Raw genomic sequence first — 6,196 nt, forward strand, 5'->3', positions numbered from 1 at the left:
GGGCCTGTGGTTTTCTTTTTTAACACCCATAACAATCTTATTTGATACTATTACCTGTGTTATTATTCCCATTGACAGATGAAGAAGCTGAGGCTTAGTGAGTGTAAGAAACATGCCCACACTCCAATAGCTACTAAGTGGAAATACCAGGATTCAAACCCAGAGAATGCACACGTCACCAACACAAACCATCATCATCACTTTCTTCTTCATCATCATCACAAAACATGGTGATTATGTGCCAGGCATTTTCCTAAACCCTTTACAGGTATTATATAATTTAATCCTTACAATTCTTATGAGTTAAGTATAATTATTATTCCCATTTTTCTAGATAAGGAAATCAAGGCACAGAGGAGTTAAGCAAGTTATCCAGTCATCAGTAGTGAAAAGCATAGCCAGAATTGGAGCTTAGGGAATTTATTTTATTTTTTTAAAGATTTTATTTCCAAGCAATCTCTACACCCAAAGTGGGGCTCGAACTCACAACCCTGAGCTCAAGAGTCGCATACTCTTCTTCTGACTGAGCCAGCCAGATGCCCCGGGAATTTCTTTATTTTAATATTTTACTTAAAGTTAAAATTTGCTTCTCTGACATCTGTGAAAGGAATCTTTTATCCCCCATTTCTTTGTTTTTTCAGGTTTATTGAGATATAATCGATGCATAACATTGTGTAAGTTTAAGGCATACAATGTGATGACTTGATACATATATATTGAGAAATGATTACTGCAATGAAGTTAGTTAACACATCCATCGCCTCACATAACTACAATTTTTTTGTGTGTGGTGAGAACATTTAAGAACTACTCTTAGCAGGTGCCTGGGTGGCTCAGTCGTTGAGTGTCTGCCTTCAGTTCAGGTCATGGTCCCAGGGTCCTGGGATCAAGCCCCGCATCAGGCTCCCTGCTCGGCTGGGAGTCTGCTTCTCCTTCCCCCTCTGCCCCTGCTTGTGTTCCTGCTCTTGCTATCTCTCTCTCTCTGTCAAATAAATGAATAAAATCTTAAAAAAAAAAAAAGAACAACTCTTAGCAACTTTCTAGTATATATTTTTTAAAGATTTATTTATCTATTTGAGAAAGAGAGAGCACGAGCAGGAGGGGCAGAGGGAGAGAGAATCTCAAGCAGACTCTGTTGATGAATGCGGAGCCCAATGTGAGGCTCCATCTCACAACCCTGAGATCAGGACCTGAGCCAAAACCAAGGGTCGGCCACTTAACCAACTATGCCACCCAGACACCCCACAACTTTCTAGTATTTTAACATAGTATCGTTAATTATATGCTGAATATTAGATCCCCACAACTTGTTTATAACTACAAGTTTGTACTCTGACGGTTGTCCCCTTTCCTCCACATCAGAGCCCCTGGCAACCACTATTCTAGTCTCTGTTTCTATGAGTTTGGCTTTTTTTAGATTCCACATATAAGTGAGATCTTACAGTACTTGTCCATTCTCTGTCTGAACTATGTCACTTAACATAATGCCCTCAAGGGAGCCCGGGGAGTTTTATTCCAGAGCCCATTCTCTTAACCAGCAAACAATTTAAGAAATAAAGGTAATTCAGTTCTCCTTGTTACAAAATTAATGCGTATTTAGAAAAGCAGAAAGAAAAAAATCACTCAAAATTCTATCTCTCAAACACAACCACAGTTAACATTTAGTGTCTCTCTCCTAGCCATAACTCTAAGCTACTTCATTTTAAATATGGGTGTGATCATACTATAAGAACTATTTTGTGTTCTGTTTCTTTTATTTAACATCATAATATAGGCATTTCCAATATCCCCAAACTCTTCATAATTGTTATTGTTAATGACTCCTTTATTATTGTTATAATTGGTAGTGCCTACTATGGGTCAGGTACTAGTATAAGGAATTTCTATGTATTTAATCTTCACAAAAACTCCATAGTACATAGACTATTATAAGCTCTATTTTAGATGAGGAAGCAGGCACAGCTGGGAAGTGACATACCTAGGATTTGAACCTAGGAAGTCTGGCTTCAGAGTCTGCCATCATATAAATTTGGAAAGCAAGGATTTAAAATTGTTTAAATTTTGATACGTTAACTAACTAGAATTTAAATAAAAACTTAAAAAAAATAAATTGTTTACATTTTGAATCAGCCACTGAGAACCACATGAAAAAGCACTAAAACAATCTTTTAATAACCATTTAATTTTTTTAACAACCTTTTGCAAAGAATAATGATAATTAACAGGACGCCTGGGTGGCTCAGTCGGTTAAGCGTCTGCCTTCAGCTCAGGTCATGATCCCAGGGTCCTGGGATCGAGTCCCACATCGGGCTCCCTGCTCTGTGGGGAGCCTGCTTCTCCCTCTGCCTTTGCCTCTCTCTCTCTCATGAATAAATAAATAAGATCTTAAAAAAAAAGAATAATGATGGTTATTAATGATTATTATTATTAATTATATATATAATATACATATTATATATATTATATATATAATTATATATATTATATATATAATATGTATATTATATTATATATAATATATATTATTATATATATATAATTATTAATGATAAACATGTTGTTGTTAATCAAGGAGGCAAACCTGGCATATAATTAGATAAAGCTCCAAAAATAGAGAAAAGTATTAATAGTCACCATTTATCAAGTGCTATGTACTTTTTTTTTTAAGATTTTATATATTCATGGGGTGCCTGGGTGGCTCAGTCGTTAAGCGTCTGCCTTCGGCTCAGGTCATGATCGCAGGGTCCTGGGATCGAGCCCCACATCGGGCTTCTTGCTTGGCGGAGAGCCTGCTTCTCCCTCTCCCTCTGCCTGCCTGCCACTCCCACTGCTTATGCTCTCTCTCTCACTATCTTTGTCTCTGTGTCAGATAAAAATAAAATATTTTTTAAAAAGATTTTATATATTCATTTGAGAGAGAGAGAGAGAGAGAACAAGCAGAGGGAGAGGGAGAAGCAGACTCCCCGCTGAGCTGACAGCCTGATGTGGGGCTCGATCCCAGGACCTGGAGATCATGACCTGAGCTGAAGGCAGATGCTTAACCATCTGAGCCACGAAGGCACCCCAACTTTTTATATATATTATCACTAATCTTCACTGAGACCGGATAGGATAGTGAATATTATTCCCTGCTAACATGGTGAGGAAAGGAGGTACAGAGAAGGAAATTTGCCCAAGATCACAAAGCTAGTAAGTGCTGAAGTCAGGTTCATACACAAATTTGTTTCTCTAAACCCTAAGTTCTTATATTCCGGCTAAACTCTACAGCTACATTGTCTAATACTGTAGCCGTTAGTCATGTGGCTATTGAGTACTTAAAATATGGTGGGGTGAATCCATGTGTGCTGTAAATGTAAAATAGTCACTGAATTTCAAAAACTACAAAAGAAGCAGCATAAAATACTGCAATAATTTTTGTATGTGTTACACGTTGAAGTTATAACAGTGTGGATATAGTGAGTTAAATGTATGATTACAATTGATTTCACTTGTTTCTCTTCACTTTTTTTAAAGATTTATTTATTTTGGCAGGGAGGGGCAGAGGGTGAGAAAGAGTCCCAAGCAGACTCCATGCTGAGCGCAGAGCCCGACATGGGGCTCTGTCCCATGACCCCGAGCCCCAACTAAGATTCGGATGCTTAACCGACTGTGCCACCCAGGTGCCCCTTCTTCTCTCCACCTTTTTAAGTGTCGTTACTAGACATATTACACATGTGGGGGGCACCTGGGTGGCTCCGTTGGTTAAGCGATGGCCTTCGGCTCAGGTCATGATCCTAGAGTCCCGGGATCAGTCACCATCGGGCTCTCTGCTCAGCAGGGAGTCTGCTTCTCCCTCTGACCCTCCCCTCTGCCATGTGTTCTCTCTCTCATTCTCTCTCTCTCAAATAAATAAAATCTTTTAAAAATAAATAAATAAATTACACATGTGGCCCTCCATTATATTTCTATTGGCCAGTGCTGCTAGAGACCAGCAATCCTTCAGCTTTCACGTGCAGATGAGTCACTTGGTAAAAATGCAGATTCTGATGCAGGAAGGCCAAGGTAGGAGCCAAGATTCTGCATTTCTCCCAAGCTCTCAGTGATGCCAATGTTGGAGGTCGAGGTGGAGCACATTTGGGAGCAATGTTCTTGATGGGAGGGAGCGGGGGAGGGGGAGATCAGCATTAGACTCCTTGGCAGCACCTGTGTTCATGAGGCAGGGGATCAAAATTAAGAGACTCTGAAGTGGAGGAGGCGAGAAGTGGCCTGATGGGGTCCCGGGAGAACCGGAAGTGCATGCCGTCAGGGCGGCCACGGTGGAGTCATGCCCAGGTGAAACTGTCAACAGCCGCACATGCTAAGAGACCAAACAGGGGCCAACGGGTTTCTCAGTGAAGAGGCTCCTGACGAATGTGGTGGGTACAGTTTCTGTGAGTAATGGACGCTCGAGGCAGATTTCACAGGGTTGGGGGACAGGGAGTGAAGAGAAGTAGGGCTAACCACGCTCTTTTTTTCTACCAAGGCAAAAGACAGTAGCTAAGGCCCGATGGCAGGGACCAGTGAGAGGGACCAGTGAGAGGCGGTGGGGGGGAGGGTTATGGGGATACTTGTTTGGTTTGGTTTTGCAGGGGTGAGACGTGAGTCTGTGATTTATGCAGAAAGGGAGGGGCATGAGGGAGAAGTCAGGCCAGAGAATACTGGTGGCTTCTCTCCTAAATATACCAACGTGTTTACTGAATGTCAGCTGTGTGTCAGCTCCCGGAATAAATGACAGAGCCTCGAACCTCAAGCATCCCACAATCTTGGCTACTAAGGGATTTGTATGCCTCTCCTGTAAGACTTTGAGAAGGCAGTAAACTAAGCATGGATTAGTGATGAGCAATCTTTTCTTTTCTTTTCTTTTTTAAGACTTACGTATTTATTTGAGAGAGAGAGAGAACATGGGGGTGGGCAGAGGGAGAGCGAGAACTTGGGGGGGGGGCAGAAGGAGAGAGAGAGAATCCCAAGCAGACTCCCTGCTGAGCACAAAGCCACGAACCTGAGATCATGACCTGAGCGGAAATCAAGAGTAGGACGCTTAACCAACTGAGCCACCCAGGTGCCCCTTGGTGAGCAATCTTTTCTACACAAGGCCCAATTCGGGAGACATATATATGTACGTATGGTCCTCAATTTTTTTGAAATTAGGTTTAAACATTTTTTTATTTCTCAGTCACTGAAGGGTTCCGTTTTTAGGCTAAAATTCCACAAATAATGTCACTAGTAGCTACCACTGCAGTATGAGCTGACGACACCAGGTCTTTGGAGAAATGTTGGTGAGGTGACACCACGTGGGGTTGGTGAAGGGGTCAAGACGCAGACACGGGGAAGAGATCTGGCACCAGGATACAGTTACAGACCAGGAACAACCACACAAATGCTAGCCTCTTGGAAAATTCTACATCTGGTGGCAACTGGAGGAGGGCACCTTTTTGTGGGGGCTGTGGAATAAACCTGTAGAGTGCAGGGCCGGAGTAAGGGGGAGCTGGGCTGCCGGTCTAAGACAGAAATTTCATCCTCTCTTACCTCCTCTCAGCCTAAAAACAGTTAAAAGAAAATACAAGCTCAGGCCCCACCCAGCCCATCTTCTGAATCTGCTCCGCAGTCCATTAAGTTGCCTTCGCGATTCCCAGAAGAGTTGAAGGTCAATCTTCCTTCAATTCTGGTCCTGAAACCAGCCCTCCTGGGGGTTTGTGTAACTATTGTCCCATTGTGTCTAATTCATATGTAAATATTTTAAAGCACGGCAATCAAAGAACCAGCCCCAGGGGAGTAAACAAGCTTTAGACATACAATGAAAATGCCCTCCCCTTCCCGCTTTAAAAGTGCCCAGAGATCACAAAACCAACCCACTCGACATTCTGGGGTGCCTCTGGCGGCTTGGCTTCCCTGAGTCTCAAAACTGCCTCCTATCTGAGACTTCTTCCTCCTCCCTTTTTCCTCTTCCTCCCCAGGGAGGCAGTCGGAGCCATCTTCAAGCAGCCGGGCCCAAATGAAGGAAGAAGCGTTCCAGCTCTTTCCTGCAAGGATGACATGTGCGTTCACAAGTGGTGCTTTGTAACACATTTCTGGAGAAGGGCCTCCTAATGGTCAATTCCCAAAGCCCAACAACATATCTGCCTGGGACAGTTTTCTGACACCTGAGTCATTAAGACCCACGCCCCTCACTAAGGTGGAT

This window comes from Mirounga angustirostris, unplaced genomic scaffold, assembly GCF_029215605.1.
Source record: "Mirounga angustirostris isolate CCGP_5_RB_7025 unplaced genomic scaffold, mMirAng1.0.hap1 SCAF_2, whole genome shotgun sequence".
NCBI lineage: Eukaryota > Metazoa > Chordata > Mammalia > Carnivora > Phocidae > Mirounga > Mirounga angustirostris.